At 38.0% G+C, this 24844-nt stretch overlaps 1 long non-coding RNA gene across 1 annotated transcript in view; it reads right to left on the bottom strand.

Moving 5' to 3' along the window:
* Window positions 1-24844, bottom strand: part of LOC123847542 (uncharacterized) — a 55482-nt gene that overhangs the window by 7455 nt on the left and 23183 nt on the right. Inside the window, exon 2 of the long non-coding RNA XR_006791564.3 lies at window positions 11904-11976. This is a non-coding gene — a long non-coding RNA (uncharacterized LOC123847542). The remainder of the gene's footprint in view (window positions 1-11903; window positions 11977-24844) is intronic.

Below are 24844 nucleotides of genomic sequence, written 5' to 3'. Positions count from 1 at the left end.
CTTAATAAAGAAATAGGAGATACAGCCCGCTAAAGTCAAGAATAAATCAAGAAAATTCACTATCATCATTCTTACTTAATATTGTTCTAAGTTAGTAGCCAATACAATTAGAAAAAGAAGAAAAAAGGGTTGAGTTTGTAATGAAGCAGGGGACGTTATCACTATGTGTAGACACTGTCATCATATACTTGGAAAAGTCCAAGTGAATCAACTGAAAAACCACCCTAAGCAACTAAAGATTTCAGTAAAGCAGGGAAGCACACAGTTAATATGTATTTTCCGCAGTTTTCACATATACACGCAATAACCAAGTGCAACACACAGTGGAAGAAATTCACAAAAATGACATTTTTGGGGTCTGTCAGAACGACAAAAATCCCCAAATTCGATCTTTTAAAACCTTCCCTTTTCGAAAATCCACGAGAAAACAGGCGAGCTCCTTCACTGCAGAAGGCAGTATATGCTGCTACGATCTCTATAGAAAGCAATTTACTTACTACGTAATGAAAAAGAGCCAAAGGACAATAAAAATTGCAATGTGGACCAAATGAACAACACTGGCTTCCTCTTCTTCTCATCTTACCTTTATTGGATGGAGGCACTTTTCACCAAGTTTTGAGAAAAAAGATGTCTTTAGAACTACACTGACCACTGATATCACACGTGGCCCCTGTGGTCGTCCCTAAATAATTATTTTAAAAACAGAATGGATAGAAAGGGAAAAGGACCAGGGCTGTGACTTCAATTTTCTTGTGTTTATAGTAAAAGCTCTAATTTTTTTCATGGGAAGAGCTTTCCATTGATGTGCATATGCAGTTGCCATTAGCCTTTATAGGGGTCAGTCATTTGCCTGTAACGAAGGTGCATCCTTGAGGTCAAATTACAGACAGAAAGGTCGTAAGCAAAAGAGAAACCTTGGTATGGAGCTTCTCAAGAAGCACACTGCTGCCTTTGTACTTTCTCTTTCTTTTTTTCTTTTTTTTTTTAAAGGTTTTATTTATTTGAGAGAGAGAGAGAGCCCATGAGAGGGGGGAGGGTCAGAGGGAGAAGCAGACCCCCTGCTGAGCAGGGAGCCCGATGCGGGACTCGATCCCAGGACTCCAGGATCATGAGCTGAGCCGAAGGCAGTCGCTTAACCAATTGAGCCACCCAGGCGCCCGCCTTTGTACTTTTTCAATCCACGGTAAGAACTTCCATCTACTTTCCCACATTAAAATATCAACTTTTTCAAATTACCGGGAGGAAATGTAAACAGTCGCTATCAGTTTCTCCAACAAACAACTGACAACTTGTGCTCTGGCTTGCTCATCTTAACACATTTTAACATGTCTTTTTCCCAATAAAAGGAGGCTTCTTTTAAGACACAGTTATACTGGGGATGTTAGGAGGTGATCAGTGGGAGGCGACACCCTTGCTGCTCCCGAGTTAGTGGGAAGTTAACCCTGTAATGGCTTGAGGGGACTGAGCCATCTGGTTTCACAGTTCATTACCCTTTCACTGTCAGGAGCAACACATTCTGTAAGGAGTTGCTCTTTGCTTGCTGAGCAGTTTAGAATAGAAACTAACAATGGGATTAAGTTCATTCTGCTTCCCTGCAGGTTTCCATCCTCAGGGTGCCCTCAATTTGAAGAATAGAAACATCGGCTCAGGAGTTGGGGAAATGAGAACAGTAGGCAGGACACATGGGTGTAAAGCAATCAGAGTTACATTTGCAAAGAAATAGCCTACTTAGGATGAGGCCAGTAGGCACAACCAAAAACAGAGTCAGTCCCCACTAACACCATCACCGTGGAGAGTTAAAGGACAGGCAGCATTTGTGAAGTGACCAGAGTGGGGAGAAAATCCTTCTTGAGGAATCCGTGAATTTTGGTAAAGGCTAATTTAGTGGTTTTCCCTCCCTCCCTCCCTCCCTCCCTCCCTCCCTCCCTCCCTCCCTTCCTTCCTTCCTTCCTTCCTTCCTTCCTTCCTTCCTTCCTTCCTTTCTCTACAGAGAAATATCTTATAAGTTATAGACCCTCCCCATGCTCCTCCCCTCAGCTTGGGAGCTATGGAGAGTATACTATTTACCAAGTGCTTTTAGGCACTGTGCTCAATGTATCCTATACAATTAATTTGCATTTAATACTTTTAAAATTTTATGAAGTTCTACCACTCATATTTTATGAATTGATAAAATCATGTTAAGGGAATTAAGTAACTTGTTCATTGTCAAAAAAAAAGCAAACAGACAGTGCCAAGATTCTGTGTTTGTCGTTACTCAATATTAGGTAGAAGAAAAAGCTGAAGAAACGAGTTTAAGGTCTGTGGACAAGTCGTGCAAACTGAGATTGGAAAATGTGGAAAACAAAAGGTGACTTTTGAAGGGTGACTCAATATTACTTCCAAATTCACAAAATCTAGAAGGAAAATGTTTTCTTTATTAAGTTTTTTAAATTTTATTATGTTAATCACCATACATTACATCATTAGTTTTTGATGTAGTGTTCCACAAGTTTTTAATTTTAATTCCAGTATAGTTAACAGGAAAATGTTAAATACTTTGCTGTACCTTACACATAGGAGAAGAAAAAAGGGCATAACTTACATTTGAAACAATGTTTAGTATTAATGAATGATCTTTGTAATAGGGAGAATTTAAGTTAAGGGTAACAATCCTTAGAAAATTAAAAAAAAAAATAAACAGTTACATGATTTTGATGGAAGAGATCTGCCTGTAGGGAAGATTTGAAAAGAAATGATCTCTTAATTATTATCTCTATTATCTCTTAAGTAAGAGATGGGAAAAGATGACCAAATGTGAAGATACACCAGTGGAAGAGAAAGAAGGGCCAGATGATCATATGATTTTCTTCTTGTGTTCTGAAACTTGTTTGCAGAGACTTCAGTGGTCAGCAGGTCATCCAGGAGGATTCCCAGCAAGTTTCAGAAAGTGAGAATCTGGTTTGTTAGCATGAGTTTGAATGTGCAAAGAGAGGAACAGTTGCCATAAGCATTTGGTTATCTTTGAATATAGGAAAGAACTAAGATGATAATATGATAAGCTATTATCTATAAGCTGATTTAGAAGCAGGGCCTTGATACAAACTTAAAGTCCTCACCTATGCAAAACAAAATAAAACACCTGCTACAAAACCAATTCATACCCGAAGGAGCTCTCATTCGTTAAAACTACAATAACAAAAAAATGTGTTCCTACCTTTTCATAGAGATCCATCCGCTAGCAAGGATAAATAAGTTACTATTAGTTGCCTTCTGGTAAAACTTGGGGATTAATGGGATTGTGCTTTCTGTTGGCATGAGACATAAATTCCATTCAGTAAGGATTCAAATGCTAAATTGGAAAATCCCTTGCACCTACGTGTAAACTTTATTCCTGGCAAAACTGTCTTTAGCATCAATGCTAATATATGTAGAATACTTAAAAAAACAAAACAACCAAACTTCATAGGTTTCTATAGAGACTATTCCCCTGGTAGTATACTATTGGGAGATTTTTTTTTTTTTTTAATGGCTTGTGTTATATTGGAAAGAACACTAAGTTTCCAGGAAACCTGAAAAGTCGTCTCTGCTTTGCTGTTCTTTGTCCCATATTGCTTCTTAAGACACTGTTTTATCAATTATGAATTAGAAATAATAATTCCTGTTCTTCCAGCTCTTCATAGGGTTACATGAAACTATTTTGTAAGAGATATTAGATCTAGATTTAGAATACTGGCAATTTTTAATACTGGAGACTCAATTTAAAATTATTCCTAACTTTTAATAAAATTAAAATCTTCACAATTAAATTTGAGTTGTCATAAATTCCAGTATAGTCCCAATAACAAAGTCACATGAAATCTCAAACATTTACAAAGAAGAAAACAAGCAGGCTATGATAAGAGAGAAAATTTGAAAACCATATTCAAATATTGCAAGAGAAATTTAATTTAATGATTGTAGTTGGCAATCTGTTCGCATTTTGTTCAGGTTAGCTTCCCTATAATGCTGGACTGTGGCAATGTTGCCTTGTATTTTCTGTCCCACAGTTTTGTCATTTATTGACCTTTTGGAAAACTCTATGATCATTTAGATCCCTATGGTTGATCTGTCACTTCTACCTTTCCTTCCATTTCAAACTTCAGTTCCATACCCACCCTTCACGCTATACCAGGCACCAAAGAGTTTCAAAACCCTCCCTAATTTTGATAAGACTGGAAAAGGCATGTGTTGCCTGAAGAAGCTCAGTCAAAATAGGAACTACCAGGATCTTTAAACAGATTCTTTTTTCCAAAGCATGCATGTATCAGGGTGCCAGGTTGACTCAGTCGGTTAAGTGTCGGCCTTCGGCTCAGGTCATGATCCCAGGGTCCTGGGATTGACCCCCCGTGGGGCTCCCTACTCTGCTTCTCTATCTGACCCCTCCACCCCCCACTCCTGCTTGTGCTCTCTCTTGTGCTCTCCCTCGCATGAGTGCTCTCTTTCTCAAATAAATAAATAAAATCTTGAAAAATGCATGTATCTCCTTTACTATCAAATAGTACATTTCAGTTAGCAATTGACATAGGATTCAAAACATATCCACCCCCCTCAAAGAAGGTTCCTATGACATTTTCAATTTGTAAATTAAAAGGTGAGAGGAAATTTAAATTTCTAGAACCACATAGCCTTGTTTTTAATCTCCCAAATAAGCTTTTTCATATTGGTAAATTTCTCTTTATAATAAATACATTGCCCGCAACTCAGAAGGAAAAGTACTTTAAAGGAAGAGACGTGCATTTTGCTCAGGGCACTTCAGTTGATCTAAACAAAGGCTGGGCTCCAAGCACATGTAACTTTGGAGATCAGACGATTGCAGCTGCTGGTAAATAAGTAGGTTTTGGGAATTCATACTTGGGGAGGCCTGCTATGGCTGCTCAGGCCCCTTACATTATGTCAGTGGTTTATTGAGCAATCAAAACATTTAGAATTCTCATGGAAATTTGCCTGAAGCAGGCATGAACATACTGAGGTGTAAAGTAATGATTAGTTCATGAGTAGAGGTGTTGCTGTTTGTTTTGTTTTGTTTTTTTTTTTGGTCTGTTTTGGATTACCCTTAATGGGAGCAAAGAACACAAAGGATTTTCTGAACATGTATAGAGTTGTATTTCTCACGGAATATTTGAACTATCTCCTTACATCAGAATCGGGATTGGGCTAGGCAGTGTGATTGGAGCTCTGCGAAATGAACTGCTAAAAGTCCCTCGTTGTCAACTCAAGACAAACTTCACACTTAGATTTACTTTCATATGTGACTTCTTTACAGAACGGTGCTGCACTCTGCCCCACCACTCACAGATATACATTCATCGGAAAATTAATAATGAACCCAAATATCTCCTGTGCCCCCAACCCACTCCTATCCTACAGCCCTGAAACCACTACATTAAGAATGCTCTTGTAGATTTACCTTTAATGCCCTGAGCTCATTTGAAATAAGTCCTCTCTGATCAGAGTCCAAATTCAAATCAATATTGTGGGGCCTGGAAAAAGACGAGACAGGCCCACTCCTACCAAACCTAAATGAACTTGCTGTTTGGTGAAGAGGACAAGGGTAATGTTCATAGACCCTTCATCAGAACATGCAAGTACAGATGGGTGTAAGGTCTTCTAACCTGGGTAATAGGGGGACAGTTTTAATTACAAATGTCTTCTGAAAGGAAAAATTATTAAGTCTTGAAGTATCTTTGAAAATCTATGTCCTAGGAGAAATTTTCACAGAACAGCAGAGGTATATTTGCTTCATAGGGTGTCAGTGAAGTCTTGTGGAAAGGTCATGCTAGCCAGGCAAAGGAAAGCTAAGGCCTGACCAGGCCAGATGCAGAATCTCATAAAAAGAAGGTGATTCAGTGGCCATAGGTGATAAATATATTCATTTTGAATCTTTTGGTTTGCAAGTCATAGAAATCCATTCGAATTATTTCTGGCAAAGAGGGGACTTCATTGAAAAGCTGGCTTGCCTCGCCATAGAATGGCAAGAGGTTGCTCAACCTAAGAGGTGACCAAAACCAGGCACTTGACATCCTCCTGACTGTCTCTCTTCTGTTTGTAGATCAGCTTTTCTCAAAGGCTGGCAGTCTTCAAATCACATAAAGCTGCCACTAGAGAGGAATTTCTTCTCTTCCCAGGGAAGGCAGAGATTGGCCTACCCTTGGATAAATCAACTTTGACAAGGAAGGTAGGGTACTATCAATGTGAGCAGTTATTAAAAATTCAAGGTTAAGTGCAGAAAATAGTAGCTTTGAAAATAAAACGGGTGAGATTCCCAGAAAAAGGGACTAATTTTGTGCAGCAAAGAAAGCTGGATGTAGGTACTGCACCCGAGAATGAGAAGAGAAATGATCAGTTGTGCTCAAGCTGAGGATCCTTGGCGAGAGGCATTGAGGACAAGGAAGCAAGAGCAGAAATTAGAATGCTGGAAGAGGGCCGAGGGTAATATTTCCAATGGAGAAGAATCAGGCAGTATCCTGTTCAAGTGACTGTAACAAAAGCTTCAAAAATTACCAGGCCGGGAGGTCAAGAGCAGCAAAGATTGCTCTTTAGAAATGCAGTTAAGGCCAGTGAGTGATTCTGGCTTTGAAATTGAGTGACTCTGCACTCCCCTGAACCCGTTACTGGTCTTCAAAGGACCACAACCTCAGGGCTAGTGGGGCCCTCTGTCAGGTCCTAAAAGTACTCGAGACATTACTGCCTCCGCTCATCTGCTTGTGTAAACCATCCCTGGCTGAAGGGGGTTAGAATTTCCGCATCAGATGAAACCTAGGTCACAATTTGTTTTCAACAACTTTAACTGATCGACCAATGCATGAATCTTTTTCTTTGCTCTTATGAACTGGTGAAGCCTGAAGACAAACTAAAAGACAAAGCAAAACAAAATTTCCTGAGAATAATTTCACAAATTTCTTCTCTTCTAATATTGAACCTTATTAACCCTGATTAAAACAAAGCAAAACTAAATAAAGTTTCTGTTTTTTTGTTTAGAAAAGGTAGTGAATATATGAGGCTGATAAAAAATTTATCTCTAGGCAAGGGACTTGAGCAGACATTTCTCCAAAGATGATATACAAATTGCCAACAGGCATGTGAAAAGATGCTCAACATCACAACCATGAAGGAAATGCAAATCAAGACCATAATGAGGTATCACTTCACACCCATTAGGATGGCTCCTACTGAAAAAACAGAAACCAAGTGTTATCCAGGATGCAGAGAGATTGGAACCTCTGTGTCAGTGGGAATGTAAAATGCACAGTTACAACAGAAAACAGTATGGTGGTTCCTGAAATAATTAAAAATAGGATTACCATATGATCCAGCAACTCCACTTCTAGATGTGTGTGTGTGTGTGTGTATTCTGGATATATATCAAAGAATCAAAAGCAGAGTCTTGAAGAGGTATCTGCACACCCATGTTCATAGCAGGCACTAGTCACAATAGCCAATAGGTGGAAACAACCCAGGCGTCCATCAGCGGATGAATGGATAAACAAAATGTAGTATATTATTTCATTTAGAATGGAAGGAAATTCTTACATATGCTACAATATGGATTAACCTCATGGACATCATGCTAAGTAAAATAAGCCCATCACAAAAAGATGATTACTGTGTGATTCCACTTATACAAGGTATCTAGAGGAGTCAGATTTATAAACAGAAAGCAGAATGGTGGTTGCAGGAAGCTTGGTGGGGAGCGGAGACTAGGCAAACTGGGAGTTGTTCAATGGGTATAGAGCTTTGATTTTGCAAGACGAACAAGTTCTGGAGATTGGGTGCACAACGATGTGAACATACTTAACACTACTGAGCTGTGGTCTTAGAAATGGTTAAGATGGAAAATTTTATGTTATATGATTTTTACCATAATAAATATGCAAATTATGATCAGAATTTGTTGATGTGAAGATATTTGGAATGTTTCTACTATGAGTCGATTTGACACAAGCAGATTTTTTTATTTCTTGTAATTTAAACCCCTTTATATTGCATGATGTTTTCTTCTTAAAATTGCATTTGGGCAATTGCTGCTAACTTTGTAATTATTGCATTGAGCTTTAAAAAATTATAATAAGGGGCGCCTGGGTGGCTCAGTCGTTAAGCATCTGCCTTCGGCTCAGGTCATGATCCCAGTGTCCTGGGATTGAGCCCCGCATCGGGCTCCCTGCTCTGCGGGAAGCCTGCTTCTCCCTCTCCCCTCCCCCTGCTTGTGTTCCCTCTCTCACTCTGTCTCTCTCTGTCAAATAAATAAATAAAATCTAAAAAAAAAAAAAATTATAATAAGATTTTATAAACACTGCTGGTTTTAAAACTAAATTTTTCCTTCTAATTTGGCTTTTAAGAAATAAAGAATAATGTATTTTAAGCAGTGTTTAAATAAATCATAATTAATTATATTTTAGGTACATTGACTAAGCTGGGCCTTATAATTAGAGAGCTAATTATGTTGAAAATGCAATTTCACTATCCCCCTGGGCTCGTGTGGTTATTTCTATGCTCTAATTTTGACATGCAGTGTTTATTTGCCACTAGGCAACACCTGATAAAAATATTTAAGTAATGCAAGGACAGTTATATACCTATGAAGACATGCAAAAATAGTTTTATGCGAGAAAGATGATTATCTGCTTAACATTTTGAATATTTGCTTTGATTTACATGTCTCATTAATGATAAGTAGGCAACATAGCTCTCATCACAAGTCTAGACTGCTCAAAATACTGGTTTTTTGAAAAAGTGAGGTGATGGTCAAGTCTTCACATATAACCTCTGTACCAAGGCATGAAGAGATATCACCTAGGTGGCAATCGTTTTGTAGCTGAGACATTAGAATTCTTAGCTTAATGCAACATAGAATCAAGAGGTGTCAATAGCAAATTCTCACAGAAAGGTGGAATTTAAAACTGGACCTGACACAGAGTAAGTAGGTCTTCCAGGAGGAGTTTTGTGCCTCTGATTTTCATTCTGTGACAACAGAAGTCCTTTAACTTTTTTGAATTCCAGTTCCTTCAAGCATTAAGTAGAACTAACAAACACCTGCTCTTTATGCTCTTCTTAGGACGCTAAAACAACAACAACAAAGCAAACAAAACCCTCCCGTGTATCTCCTTAGCAGAACATAAGTTGTTTTAGGAATATTTAAAATTCCTTTTTATTAGGACAGAGGCAATGACCTGCTGTGCAGGGGAGCACTTCCAGTGGAATGGCAAGAATTGTGTCTTTTACAGCACGCTACCAAGATGCTGGTTGTTAAAGAATTACAAGCAAAAATGTCTTCATAACACATGTGTAAACTGAATTTTTGTACATTCGTTTCTGAAAATCAGAACCTCTCATAATTGTGTTTATACATTTTTAATAAAAGTGAGCTTATACCAAGTAAAGGAATGTGGAGAAATAGGATAAATAAAAATGTGAGGAAAGTATATATACTAAAGAGATTAGACACAAAATTAAGATGAGTCAATTCTTTTTGTATTAGACATAGAACCATAGAGGCAAGCAATAATTAAATTTCTGTGGTAAACCTTTCATATATTGAAGCACTGTTGTAACTTCTGGTGCCAAAATGTCCCCTAGCATCTCTCTCTGAAATTATTAATTCCAAACAGACTGATAATTTTGAATGTCATACTTTAGAAAAGCAGAAATATTAGGTCAATAAAATAGCTTCTATATTTTCTAAATCCTTTGGAATTATAACAATTTGATCAAAAGATATAGATCCGAAATACATCTATATATTGGATTACAAAAGTCAATGAGCCACTCATTGTTTAGACTTCTGGTTAAAAAAGCTTACTGGTAATTTTATTAATTTATTCATATTCATTGATTATTTCTGCTCTCTCAACACTGAGAAGGCTAGGAATTACCTATAGATGCAGTTACCGTTAGAATATTTGCAAAGCTATGTTCATCTTTATTTATGTTTTCCTATTGAAAGTAATCCAGATCCAAACATGTTAGTGACAAAAACGTCACTTATGTGTATATTTATGAAGTTCTTACTGAAAACAAAATGTGGACAATACATTTCTTTTCTTTTGCCTCTCCTTTAAATCTTTTCTCATTCTCACTCAGTTCTATTTTCTCTATCTCTCAGGCATTTTGTTAGGTACATGGAAGAACAATGGAGTCAAAACTCTTTTCTGGTCACCCTGGGTCCATTCTGCTGTGAAGTTCTCATCAATGATCACAGTGATGAGAAACAAACAGCAGGATGTAGTCAAGGACACAAGAATCTAGTCATGGAGCAAAACCCTACAGATAAATACTTTTGTGTTTGTTCTTTTACCTCCTGGCCAATGGCTTGTCACCAATTCCACATTCTCCATCCTCATCACTGTAATCCTCAGAACTGAGGGAGATCTGATGTCCCTTATGCTCAATTCGTGAAGCTTTATTTTTAAAAATGTCATCAAAGTAGATACATATTCAGATAAAATTTGGCTCTAATATTTTGTGAATTCGCAAAATGTAGAGTCTTCACATTGTGGCAGAACCAGAGTGATTTAAAGATTCGATGACTAATTCACCACAACTTATTGTAGCTGCCAAACGATATCTAGGTCATTTTTTAAGTCACCCTGTTGACTAGAAATATAAGAGGAAAGAGAGTTTTGAATAGTTTTGCTGTAGGGCAAAAAGATTTAGCCTTTGAGGGACAAGTGATATACATCATGCTTAGAAAACATATATCATTTCATTGACATCCATGAAATATATATTTAATTTAACATATATTCATTGAGCACCTAGTATATCCATAACACCATTACACATACTATACAACCATTTGCTAATTTGCAGTTTATACTTTATTTATTTATTTATTTTTAAAGATTTTATTTATTTATTTGAGACAGAGAGAATGAGAGAGACAGAGAGCACATGAGAGGGGGGAGGGTCAGAGGGAGAAGCAGACTCCCTGCTGAGCAGGGAGCCCGATGCGGGACTCGATCCCGGGACTCCAGGATCATGACCTGAGCCGAAGGCAGTCGTTTAACCAACTGAGCCACCCAGGCGCCCCAGCAGTTTATACTTTAGTGTGATATACACACATGGGGATATTAAGTTAACATGATTGCAATGTAACTGTGTACTGATCCTCCCAAGAAAGTATATCAGTACATTCTTAATGAGTGGAATGACAATGACCCATGAGGGAAACGAAAAGACCATCATGGGCTAGAGTGGTTTCTCTTTAGAAGTGCCAGAGCTTGGAAGGCATGTGGGCCATGGTGTCAACTCACCATCTCACCATGTTTTCTCTTGCTCTCTTTATTCCAGTTGAATGACCTTCTTTCCCCTCTTACCTGCGATTCTTTTTCCTCCCTGCTTCTCTGAGTTAGCTATTATTTCTCTTTCACACCGAGCTCAATCATCACTTCCTCAGGGAATGCTTTCCTTGCTTTCACTCACAATGAGAAACTAATAAGGCAAATGATGGTTGTCCTTTGTTTCTGATATCTATTACTGCATAACAAACCACCTCAAGGTTGAGTGGTCTAAAACAACCAAGTGTCATTATCTCTCATGGTTATATAGGTTTCCAGGGTAGGCATCTCTTGGAGTCTCTCATACCATCTGAAGTTTTGATGGATAGATATCCAAGATGGTTTCTTTGCCCACATGTCTGGAACTTCAGTCCTCCTTGGCCTCTTGGTCTCTCCTTATAATGTTTTATCTTTCAGGGCCTCTCCAGGTAGCTGAGACTAACACAGAGAAATAGTTTCATTTCTTGCAGCAACTGGCTTCTTAGAGGCAAGAAGCAGAAGCTGTCATGCCAGTTAAAGTCTGCCCCCAGAAGAGAAACAATGTCAATTCTGTGATATTCTATTAATCAGAGCAATCCCAGATTTAAAGGGTGCAAAAATGCACTTTACCTCTCCCATGGATATGTAGAGAAATCACATTACAGGAGAGTGCAGACAGCAGGAGTTCTTGTTACAGTCACCTCTGGAAAATATAATATGATACAAATATAAGTATAAATATATTAGCCACATAAATTTTAGAGTGAGGAGTAACATATACAAGCATGCTGCTTAGAAAGGGGAATGATGAAAGATGGCAGGAAGCTCAGGTGAAAATGTGAGGGTGAAGTGGGTTTTGCCATCTGGTTATTACAGAACAGGAAGTCAGAACAGAGAGTCAGGAATGAATTAAAGGAATAAAAGTGTCTTTGAGAAATACCTAAAAATAGGAAGAGGAAACTAGTGATAAAAAACAGGGTTCTTGAGCAATAGCTTTTGGTGGCACTCACAGAAATAGTGAGGGAAGCAGTGTGTCATCAAAAGCCAAGATGAGGGGTGCCTGGGTGGCTCAGTCCGTTGGGTGTCCGACCCTTGATTTTGGTTCAGGTCGTGATCTCAGGGTTCTGAGATGGAGCTCTGTGTCAGTCTCCATGCTTGGCGGGGAGTCTGTTTGAGATTCTCCCTCTCGCTTTGCCCCTCCTCCTGCTCTCTCTCTCTCTCTCTCTCAAATAAATAAATAAATATTAAAAAAAAAAAAAAAGCCAAGGAGAGAATCTATTTCTCTAGCTCCTAATGTGGTTAAGACAGAAGTACAGTCCTGGGCTAGGAGATGGACTGTAGGGATAGCATAGCAAGTACAAATATGTTTCTCATAAAGAGGTTTATGGACTAAAAGCATGCCAATCTAGGATTGAAAGGGAACAGTTAAAGGCTTTAATCATCTGTCTTGGTTTAAAATGTAATGTCATGGATATAGTCTGGATTTTTATAATAAGTCTTCATTTTAACCCCATAGCACAGATATTTAAGAAATAAATTTTTGAAATGTGGTCATCCCTCCACCCACCCAAAAAACTACCCACTCCCTCTTCTCCTGCGTTGTATCTGTAGCATTTCAAGGAGCTTGCAGAGTGTCAAGTGATTAAGGATGGCATCTGTTCCTGGTAGCTGCCCTCTCCCTGTGCTGGCATTTTCCGAAGCAGCCTTGTCCTGGCTGGTCTGTGTGTGTTTGCCCATGCAGACTGCTTCTGTGACACCTTCGAATCTAGTCCAGAGGCTGCACGGGTCATGCTGGGACTCAGTTAATGCTTGGGACTCTCTTGGGTGTGCAGAAATCACGCTGTTTTTCTTGTTTATGCTGAGACCACAGAAACTCAATGAGGCTTCATATAATTCTTACCCCTTCCTGATGACTAGAGAAAAAGGAAACCATCTACTCCTAGTGTAAGGTAATTGTATGAGGCTTACTGGAGATATCTGAATCCAGTCCTACTCTGAGGACGTTCCTTGTCTTCATCTCCACCAAATGAGACAAAGGTTCCTTCTACACTTGTTTCCCACAAAATATCTGGAGTCCTCTGTCCCTCAAGACAGAAGTCCCTCAAGACTTCCTTCAGCAGAGCATGGATATCTCTACCTCAGACCCCACTGTATCTACTCACTCTTACATCTTTTTCTCACTCATTTTTCCCCCCAAACTTTTTGGAGTTATTTTTCATCTTGGGGTTGGGAAAGAAGAGAGAGAAGAGGACAGAAGCAGTGAAATTTCACTTGAGTCATCTAGTACTTTTTTGCCTTGAATTCCCTTGTTGGCTAGATTTTACCCATAAAAATGTAGGCTTTTGATCCTCAGCAGTCTGTTCTTTGAGTCTATGAGTACATTTCCTCCAGCAGTGGATAAATGCAGTCACAGGGTAGCATAAAATATAGCAGATACATGTTGATTAATACTTCAAGATATTATTCCACTATAACACTAAATTACCCAACTTATGGGTTATTCAAATTTTGCTTTGATATAATAAATAAGGCAGGGAAAATATTAGTTTGAATTGTATGAAATTGCTACTAGTCGAGAATTTTAATCAGAAAGGCAGAAAAACATTGCAACACAGAAGCATGGGGTCTAGTGTATTTTTTCCTCAGGGCCTGGCCCATGTATCATCTGCTTCAGAATTAAATGGAGTAGATGTAGTGGGAGGTAATAAAATTATTAAAGTGGTGTTAACTGTACCCTACTTCCAGCTTTCTAACCAGAAACTCTAGAGGTGAGGTCTGTGATTTTGCATTTATAACCAGCATGCCACATGACTGGTTATTTGGTACATGTACGAACCCCTCTTTGGGAGTTTTTATTTTTTGTATGGTGTTAGTGAATAATCAACCTGAGTTAGCAGCAGATAATAGATCTTTTTCAGAGGAAGCCATTTTCTGTTTCCTTGGCTTCAGCCATCGTGAACTTACGTCACTTTGTCACATATGCTAACTAAACATTTAATCTATATTTTTATGTCATTGTTTAATGAGCAATTCATTTCACTTGCAGAGAAGAGAAAACTATTCTCACTTAGTTAGGCATATTTTACACCAAAGAAATACACACCAGAGTCAAGGACAAAGAAGCGCAAAACTATTTCCTTAACCATTGTTAGTTTAAATAAATGGGGATTGTGTCTACAGTTAGCAAAGAAAAAGAATTGGAAAATGTAAGTTGCGTTTACGTAAAATAAAACCAGGATTGAAATTTTTCCCCCTAAAGCTGAAATTACTTATATGACATAAAGTGAAAGATGTAACAATTGATAAAAGGATTTGAGTTCACATGAAATATGCCATCTGATAAATTAGACTTTTAAGAAATGGATTGTTAACCCAACTTTTTATATTAAGATTTTTAAACATAGAAAAATAGCTAATGGAAAATTTCAAACACTTAACTACTAGTTATAAGATGTAAGTTAGGGGTTATATTTACTTGAATTTAATTATGGGGAGAGGGAAAACCAACACATTACCTGGAACAGCAAACCAAGGTGCTACGTAAGTTGGTTACAAATCAGCAAACAAGAAAATGCTGAGGAAATTGTAACTTGCAATTAAAATGATGTTGGCAACAGAAAATTGTCATTTTTCATGGGTTGGTTATTTAACCACTACCTTGAATGCAGTATGTAGCTTCAAAAGAAAGAAGTTAACCAAGTTTATGTGTGTCTCTAAGAATTTTAGTTCAAGTGCAGTCAATCCTGATTAACTTTAACCCAACTAAGTGGAACCCTTAATTAGCGATATTTTTTTCCCTCAAAAAGCTGAAAAAAAGAGGTAACACACACACACACACAAATAAGCTTATTTCAAAGTTTTACTTTAAAAATTTCCACCCAAAACTTCCAGAGCATATTTTGTAGTCAATGTCTATTTAGAAAATTTTCCCAATCCACTATTTTCTTTATTATATAAAGATGCTATACACATACCCTAAATATTAATATAGATTCTCAAAAAAAGACTCTGTTTTATTTAATATACTTCCTAAGGCAAAAAAGTAATCTTCATTACAAAACAAAAAAAGATAATTTCAGGAATTCTCTTATTTGTAATTAATGAGAACACTAAATTAATCTAGAATAATCCTTTTATTGAGCTTTTTGACTAAGTAAACTTAAACTTTAATAGCTGGGACAATTTATTGGTAACTGTCAGGTAGGCATCAAAGAGAACAATGAAAGATGATCCAGACAGTGGACACTTAAATTGTTTGTCAGCAACCTCACCCTGGGCATGCACGGGAGTGAGGTTTAGAGAGAAGGGGGCAAACAAATTATAGAGATAGGAAAAGGAAAACCCTTGGAGGATTTTTATTATTATTATTATTATTTTTTAAAGATTTACTTATTTATTTGAGAGAGAGAGAGAGCGCATGAGCAGTGATGGGGGGTGTAGAGGGAGAGAGAATCTCAAGCAGACTTCTGACTGAGCACGAAACCTAATACGGAGCTCGGTCTCACAACCCTGAGATCATGACCTGAGCCAAAACCAATACTTGGACACTCAACCAACCGAGCCACCTGGGCACCCCTTGGAGGAGTTATATTATTTAAAAAAAGAAGAAGAAAGCAGAGAAAAAAAGCAACCCGCTTTTTTTTTTATTATTTTAAAAGATTTTATTTATTTATTTGACAGAGAAAGAGAGAAAGAGTTCACAAGCAGGGGGAGAGACAGAAGAAGAGGGAGAAGCAGACTTCCCGCTGAGCGGGGAGCCCCATGTGGGGTTCGATCCCAGGACCCTGGGATCATGACCTGAGCCGAAGGCAGCCGCTTAACCGACTGAGCCACCCAGGCGCCCCAAAAGCAACCCTCTTGATGGTGATCTTCCCTTAGTTACCACATCACTTAAGTAAAATATTTGTAAATTGATGGGAATAATGCCCAAAAGAGGAAAAACGGATGATTCAGGAAAGAGCAGGGAGAGGAAAAGGCGCCATGTCTGTGAGTAAGCATAACGTAAAGACTTTTGTTTTAGATAGAATGATTTAACGTTAGAAAATGTAACTTCCTCAAAACAAAGACATATATTTAAGGAACTATTACTTGGAATCCTGATAATATATGTTTGTGTATGTGTTCGTAAAACTGGATAAAACAATCTTAAAATTTACCTGGAGAACAAATACCAAAGATTAGCCGAGAACATTTTGAGAAACAATAACATAGAAAAACATGTTTTCCTAGACTTAGAACATCCAAGAAAGCAAATATAAATGGACCAATATGGTATCTACATGGTAGTAGACAAATGGCTTAGTAAAATATAATAAAAAATCCAGTGTTAGGTCCAAAGATGCATGAGAATTTCATGTGGCAGTTAAATTCACTGGGAAGGAATTTGTTATTCTATAATAAGTGCTTGCAAAAGTAAATTTCCATCTGAATGAAAAGAATATTAGCCTTTACCTTACAATAAAGAGAAATGAACTTCAGAGGAATTAAAGTGGTAAGGGTAAAATTAACATTTTGTGAGGACATCTAGGAAATCATAAGTACAACCTAGAGATGAGGTTGAATTTAAGCAAGACTAAAAATCCACAGGCTATAAAATAAAAAATAGACAGATCTGATTACATAAAAAGAGCTTAGGATATAGTCAAGAAATGATATGATGGACCATGTATGCCAAGAGGAAGAAGGAAGGGTGGGTGTGGAGGGAGAGAGTAGAGGGATGAAAAAGCTGGAGGACTCAGTTCTCATGCAAGGCTCATGCTGGTCACGGATAAGCAAGTAAAAGTACAGAAAGGTGTAGTCTGAGTGATTAGTTTGAGCCAGGGATTTGGGGAGTGGAGTAATTAGAGACAATGATAAGATCTAGGTGGGATCAGATCATGTACCTCAAGAAGCTGGGAAGAGTGAAGAATGATGAATGAGAACACTTCAAAACTACCTTACATCAATCTGTTCTTAAGATACATAGAAAATGCTTACTTGGGCTTGCACAAGCCTTCCCCGCCATCCGCAAATCCAGAGCTGATTAAGGGATGGACCAGCCTGGCAGCTCCCCAGACCTCAATCTATAAAAGTTGCTAAATCATTGTTGGAATACTAATCGTTGCTGGAAATGTAAGAGTGTTAGGATTTCCTCTTCACCGTAGTTGTTCTCAGGGAGATTGACAGGGGAAAGAGGTCCTTCCAGCCTTCTTTCCTCCCAACAGTTATCATCCAGTACCAAGAGTCAATAAGCTATTTCCAGAAAGAGTTGAGTCCGTTTAACTGCAGGCCTTCATTTTGCTGACTGGAGTGTCTAAATTTGGAGCCAAGATTTCTCAGAAAAATAGAGGAAGAGTTGATTGTTCCTACAGAACTTCTACTACTTTAAATGTGGAAAATTATGAGTGTGTAGGATCAGTGAATAATTCCATGCCCACCCCCGTCTGCCCAGACCCCTGCCAACCACGTTCCTGGATTTCATCTTCTCTAAGTCATTCTCTACGAAGAATATTTGCACTGAGTTCCTAGTGAAGACAAGAGAAAGCCTAATAATACCATGAGACACAGTTTATCAAGGCTCTAGAGAAGGTGAGAAATCTGGAAATACTTTGGGAGTTATTTCTGCCATCTCTTTAGGGCGGACAAAGGATGTAAATTTACCAAGTACAGATCTTCTTGGACTTACGTCCCAATAAACCCACAATAATAAGTTGAAAATATCATAAGTTAAAAATGTGTTTAACACATCTAACCCATGGAACATCATAGCTTAGCCTAGCCTATCTTGAACATGCTGAGAACACTTAGATTAGTCCACAGTTGGGCAAAATCATCTAACACAATGCCTGTTTTATAATAAAGTGTTGACTATCTCATGTAATTTATAAAATACTGTATCAAAACTGAAAAACGGAATGGTCATATGGACACAAATGGTTGTGAGTGTAGAGGTTGTTTACCCTCATGATCACCACGGCTGCCCAGCATCATGACAGAGTATCCCACCACATACCATTAGCTCAAGAAAATATCAAACTTCTAAATTTGAAGTATGGATTCTACTGAGTCCGTATCACTTTTGCACTATCATAAAGTTCAAAAGTCGTAAGTTAAACCATTGTAAACCGGGGACTGTCTGTAATGCTTTATCAACAATCTTCAGAGGCAGCCAACTGAATCAGTGCAGGCTGGCAGCAATAGAAACAGGCGTGGGGTTCTGGCAGCAATGGACAGACTGAGGTAGGAGAGAAGCTTCTTTGGTTTTAATCCTCTGTATTCATTTCCTAAGGTGGGAGAGATAGCATCACCTATTAGACTAATGTGAAACACTGTCCTAATTTATTTCCAAGTTTGGGTCTTTCTGACTTAGATTTTTTTTGCTTTTTCTATGTTTGACATTTTTATCTTCTGGATTTTTTTTTTTTTTAATATCAGCCCATCTGTATACGGTTCTTCTCTAATCATCTTATCACATCCTTGTTTAAGCAACAAAATCTACAGCATTATGTTTAGTTGTGTCATGAAAATATATCTATGTTTTCTTTTGAAGCATCTGTGATTATTATGGAGAGATCTGGACGTGGAGTACAAAGACCAGATCTGAAGCTCAATTCCTATGCTTAACATCTGTATGGATGTGGGACATTTTCCTGATTTGTTTTAGACCCCATTTATCACTTAATGAAGGAGTGAACCATTTGAAAATGCCCATGATATAGAAATGCTCCCTAAGCTATTTTTTAAAATTTTCCACTTTAGACAATGAACTTAGAGAAAACTTACTTGCTTTACCCATTTTATGTGATATTAACCACATTGTGTGCAGTAATGACTAGGAGTCTCTAATCCACTAATAGAGTTTGAGAAGACATGACCACATGGGGACAGTTCTCATCAGATACTTTAGGGAGAAGGCAAAATACTTCTTTTGGTGTCTATGTGAGGTATATGATTTTGTTACTCTTATAGGACATATCCAGTTTCCTGGGAAATAAAGTAGTGGCCCTTATTTTTCCAATATGCTTTTTTAATTCATATAACCATGTCAAATGGCATAGTCCTTCAACATCCTCTTGATAGTGGAGAGTAATTCTATATTGAGGTGAACACAATCTCAGGTATAGAAAGGAATGGGGGAATTAGTGAAATCTTGTGTACCTATATTTATTCATTTTCCCTGAATAAAATTATTAAATAGACAAAGTGTGTGTGTGTGTGTGCACACGCACGTGTTTTGGGATGTCGATAAAGGAAAGAGAAGAGAAAAAGAAATCATAAGAGTTATTCCTTCTCTTAAGAGATTATGCCTAAGAAAAGCACAGAGAAACAAGAACCATTCAGTGTGATGTATCCAAAATGACAAAATAACATCATCCAGACTGCCCATTTGTGGTGCAGCAGTGAACATTTTATGAGTGATCTAGTTCTTGTGGAATAAGTCAGCACACTCTCCTAGAGAAAACAGATATTGAATGAAGCTTTAAAAAGGGGGATGATGTGGGTTGAGAGAGACAGAGAGAAAAGGCTTTCCACATAGGAGCCTTGGAAGACGACTGAGTGTGTGATAACTGGAGCAGATCTGTTTGCAGGAAAAGGGAAGTGATGGGGGGGTGGGGGTGGGGAGTGATGTGATTGGAGAGTTAGAGAAGCTACAGTCCGTGGAGGACCTTTCAAGGTTTTTCTTGACCAAGGGGAGGCAATAAACCTGTGCTTTGTGAAGCTCCTGCCGAGCTCTTCTCAGAGATCACCATCTGGGCACAGCCTTAGGGTAACTATACTGAGTGACGCTCCCCACTTGCCCAATGCAAGTGCTAACAAAGGCTGTTTTGCGTGTCAGACCACACAAGGTAGCATAAGTAGTGTCAGTATTTTTTTTTTCAAAAGGGAGAAACAATTCTCAGAAGCCTGTCACAATCTCCTAATCCAATGGAGTCCCTAAGATATTTTTTTTTATTTATTATTTTTTAATTTAAATTTTTTATTATGTTATGTTAATCACCATACATTACATCATTAGTTTTTGATGTAGTGTTCCATGGTTCATTGTTTGCATATAACACCCAGTGTTCCATGCAGAACGTGCCCTCTTTAATATCCATCACCAGGCTAACCCATCCTCCCACTCCCTTCCCCTCTAGAACCCTCAGTTTGTTTCTCGGAGTCCATAGTCTCTCATGGTTCATCTCCCCCTCCGATTTCCCCCCTTTCATTCTTCCCCTTCTGCTATCTTCTTCTTCTTCTTCTTCTTTTTTTTTTTTAACATATAATGTATTATTTGCTTCAGAGGTACAGATCTGTGATTCAACAGTCTTGCACAATTCACAGAGCTCACCATAGCACATACCCTCCCCACTGTCAATCACCCAGCCACCCCATCCCTCCCACCCCCCACCACTCCAGCCATCCTCATTTTGTTTCCTGAGATTAAGAATTCCTCATATCGGGTGCCTGGGTGGCTCAGTCATTAAGCGTCTGCCTTCGGCTCAGGTCATGATCCTAGGGTCCTGGGATCGAGTCCCACATCGGGCTCCCTGCTCTGCGGGAAGCCTGCTTCTCCCTCTCCCACTCCCCCTGCTTGTGTTCCTGCTCTCGCTATGTCTCTCTCTGTCAAATAAATAAATAAAATCTTAAAAAAAAAAAAAAAAGAATTCCTCATTATCAGTGAGGTCATATGATACATGTCTTTCTCTGATTGACTTATTTCATTCGGCATAATACCCTCCAGTTCCATCGACATTGTTGCAAATGGCAAGATTTCATTCTTTTTGATGGCTGCATAATATTCCTTTGTGTATATATATATATATATATATATATATATATATATATATATATATACCACATCTTCTTTGTCACATGAAAAAGTGCTCAACATCGCTTGGCATCAGGGAAATCCAAATCAAAACCTCAATGAAATATCACCTCACACCAGTCAGAATGGCTAAAATTAACAAGTCAGGAAATGACAGATGTTGGCAGGGATATGGAAAAAGGGGAACCCTCCTACACTGTTGGTAGGAATGCAAGCTGGTGCAGCCACTCTGGAAAACAATATGGAGTTTCTTCAAAAAGTCAAAAATAGAGCTACCATATCATCCAGCAATTGCACTACTGGGTATTTACCCCAAAGATACAAATGTAGGGATCTGAAGGGGTACGTGCACCTCTATGTTTATAGCAGCAATGTCCACAATAGCCAAACTATGGAAAGTCCTTAAGATATTTTTAAGGAAGAGAGTGCAACTTTGTGTCTTTGTCTATCTTTTACATATAAAGAATATTTTCTTTCCTTGGCAATTAAGTTTGCTATTAGAAAAACATATCCATAACCTCTATGTCATGGGAAAATTTGGAATAATCTGTACTGACGCTTATGAAAAAGTTTCCTTCCTCTCAGACCACCTGCCTTCCCTCAGCATTTCTCTTCAGGCGAGGAGCTGTCTCTGGCATCTATTGTTCTAGAGCCAAAGCATATGGTATGTGCCAAGCTGTCTGCCAATACTACTAACCTCCTCTTGTTCTGTTCCTTTTTTCCTCTTTTCTTTTGTTTTATTTCCTAGGCAATTTATTCTTTATTTTCATTTTAGCCCCTCCCTTTTGGCCTCTTCTTCTCCCCCTCTCCCTTTTCCCATCCTTTCCTTTCCTCTTTCCTTCCTTTTACATTTTGAATTATCGTGTTTTCCATGTGTGCACCATTCCAAGCATGGCTCTGGTGGGAAAGAGAAGACTGACTCTGGGTTTGTAAAGTGTTGGTCCACTTGGATGAAACCTTTTTTGGATACCAGATTTAATGTATAGTTCTACTTTATTGACCATCTTCTATATTAGTCAGGATCTTCAGAGAAAAGGAACCAATAAGAATTATGTGTATCTCATCAATCTATCTATCTATCTATCTATCATCTATCTATCTATCATCTATCTGTCTATCTATCTATCTATCTATCTATCTATCTATCTATTTATCTATCTATCTATAGATTTACTATGAGCAATTGGCTCATGTATTTATGGAGGTAGGGAAGTCCCATAGTCTGATGTCTGTCAGCTGAAGATCCAGGGAAATGGTGGGTATAGTTCCAGTCCAGGTATGAAGGCCTGAGAACAGGGGAGCTGATGGTGTAAGTCTCAGTCCCAGGGTAGAAGAAGACCAAGAATGATGACCCAGCTCAAGCAGGAAGGCAGAGAGACAAATTCCCTCTCTTCTGATTTTCATTCTACTTAGGCCCTCAATAAATTAGATGAGTCCCATCCACATTAGGGAGGGCAATCTGCTTTATATAGTCTACCAACTCAAATGTTAATCTCATCTGGACATACCTTCCAAGGCACACCAGAAATAGTTAAATATAGCTTAGTCAAATATCCGGACACCCTGTGGCCCAATCAGGTCAACCCATAAAATTAATCATCACACCTTCATAGTTCTGGACCAGTCCCACCTGAATCCTGTATCCTGACTTGGCTCTTGAAATTTTAGCTCAACATATTATAGATCACCAATTTTCTTAAGTCCAGAATTCAATGGACACTGAAAGTACTGTCTGAGCCATGCACAATTCATGGGACCATCATTTCTTGTTTTCTAGATATAATCCAAATATTCATGAATTCTAAAGATTTACTGATTTTGAGCAACCAGTTTATAGTCAATTGACTCATATTAAACATGTGATTATGTAAACACTCAGATTTCTTTTGCCATTGTAAGTCACTATGATGTATTACACGTAACTTTTACTTTTTTTAAGATTTTATTTTTAATTAATCTCTACACTCAACATGGGGTTCGAACTTATAACCCCAAGATCAGGTGTTACATGCTCCACCGACTGAACCAGCCAGGTGCCCTGCACATAACTTTTTAAAAACAATAATTCATGTAACTATGGAGCCAGGGAATACTAGAGAATATTTAATTGACCTTATTTAACATCATCATCCCATTTTTTAGAACTGAAAATCTAAGTGTACTAAAATCATACTTTGTTATTAATGGAGCCAGAGAATACTAGAGAATATTTAATTGACCTTATTTAACGTCATCATCCCATTTTTTAGAACTGAAAATCTAAGTGTACTAAAATCATACTTTGTTATTAATGGAGCCAGGGTTGAACTCAGGTTTCCTAACTTAATATGCTTTATAGACTATGGAACAATTGAATCTTCTTTCTTTCTTTCTTCTTTCTTTCTTTCTTTCTTTCTTTCTTTCTTTCTTTCTTTCTTTCTTTCTTTCTTTCTTTCTTCTTTCAAAGATTTTATTTGAGAAGGAGAGAAAGAGACAGAGAGAGCATGTGCACACAAGTGGGGGGAGGGGCAGAGGAAGAGGGAGAAGCAGATTCTCCACTGAGTAGGAAGCTGGACTCAATCCCAGGACCCTGAGATTATGACCTGAGCCGAAGTCAGATGCTTAACCAGCTGAGTCACCCAGGCAACCCTTTTGCTTCTACTTTCTTTCTCAGTCTCTGCTTTCAGGGAGAGCTATTACCTTCCATAAGAAGCATCTTGGAGTAGTGTTTACAAGGATGTTCTGTGGGGTCTAATCAAATAGGATTCTGACCTCAACTTTGCCACTTACTTGTTGTATGAGGTTGGGTAGTCCAGTTAACCTAGATGAGATTCAGTTTCCCCACATGTAATGCAACATAATAAGTCTAATAAGAGATCAACTGAAGTAAAGTATAGCACCCAGCATAGAGGGAGCAATAAAAACATTAGCTGTTATTACATGCATCATCTCCAAGTTTAGTGAAAATTTCAACTACAAACTCATCTAGATTTTGTTGAATAAGATAAAGCAAAGGGCCTATCATTTTAGTTTTCAGTAGAACATTCCTTCCTTCATAGCATAGAAGGATTAATCGACACTTTTTGGATACTTTTTATTTTTTTATTTTTTATTTTTATTTTTTGTAGTTTTATGGCTTTATTAACACAAGTATGACTTGCACAAAAGCTGTCTATTCATTTTCTTCACTGCGCAGCCTGGCATTGGGATTGGTGACTCTGATGGCCAACTGGGCTGCTCTTTCCATGATGGCTTTGCGGTTTTTCATAATGATACCATTAGCTACTTTATAAATTCATATTTTAGCTTATTTTTATTTAAAGTACATTTAGTAGTTGGCACTAAGACATAATTATCTGAACATTAATAGGATTTAGTTCCAGGAGCATCTGGATGGCTCAGTCAGTTAAGCATCTGCCTTCAGCTCAGCTCATGACCCCAGGGTCTTGAGATCCAGGTGGTGTCCTGTCATCTGTGTACCTGCTCAGCAGGGAGTCTGCTTCTCCCTCTGCCCCTCCCCTGCCTCCCTCCATGCCCGCTTGTGCTCTTTCTGTCTCTCAAATAAATAAAATTTAAAAAAAAGAATCTAGTCCTGTATATGACACAACAAAAAATCCAGAATTCATTACTATTCTTAAAAAGTTAAATTGTATTCTAAAGCATAAACTATAGAAAAAAATATGGATAATAATTTCAACAGATATTTATTCCATTTATTCCATATTTCCATTCCATATTTATTCATTTTCCATTTTATTTACATTTAGTCCATTTTTTTCATTTTTATTTCAGTAAGTATTTT

Source organism: Mirounga angustirostris, unplaced genomic scaffold (assembly GCF_029215605.1).
Source record: "Mirounga angustirostris isolate CCGP_5_RB_7025 unplaced genomic scaffold, mMirAng1.0.hap1 SCAF_2, whole genome shotgun sequence".
Lineage (NCBI taxonomy): Eukaryota > Metazoa > Chordata > Mammalia > Carnivora > Phocidae > Mirounga > Mirounga angustirostris.
This window is presented reverse-complemented; position numbering and strand designations above follow the sequence as displayed.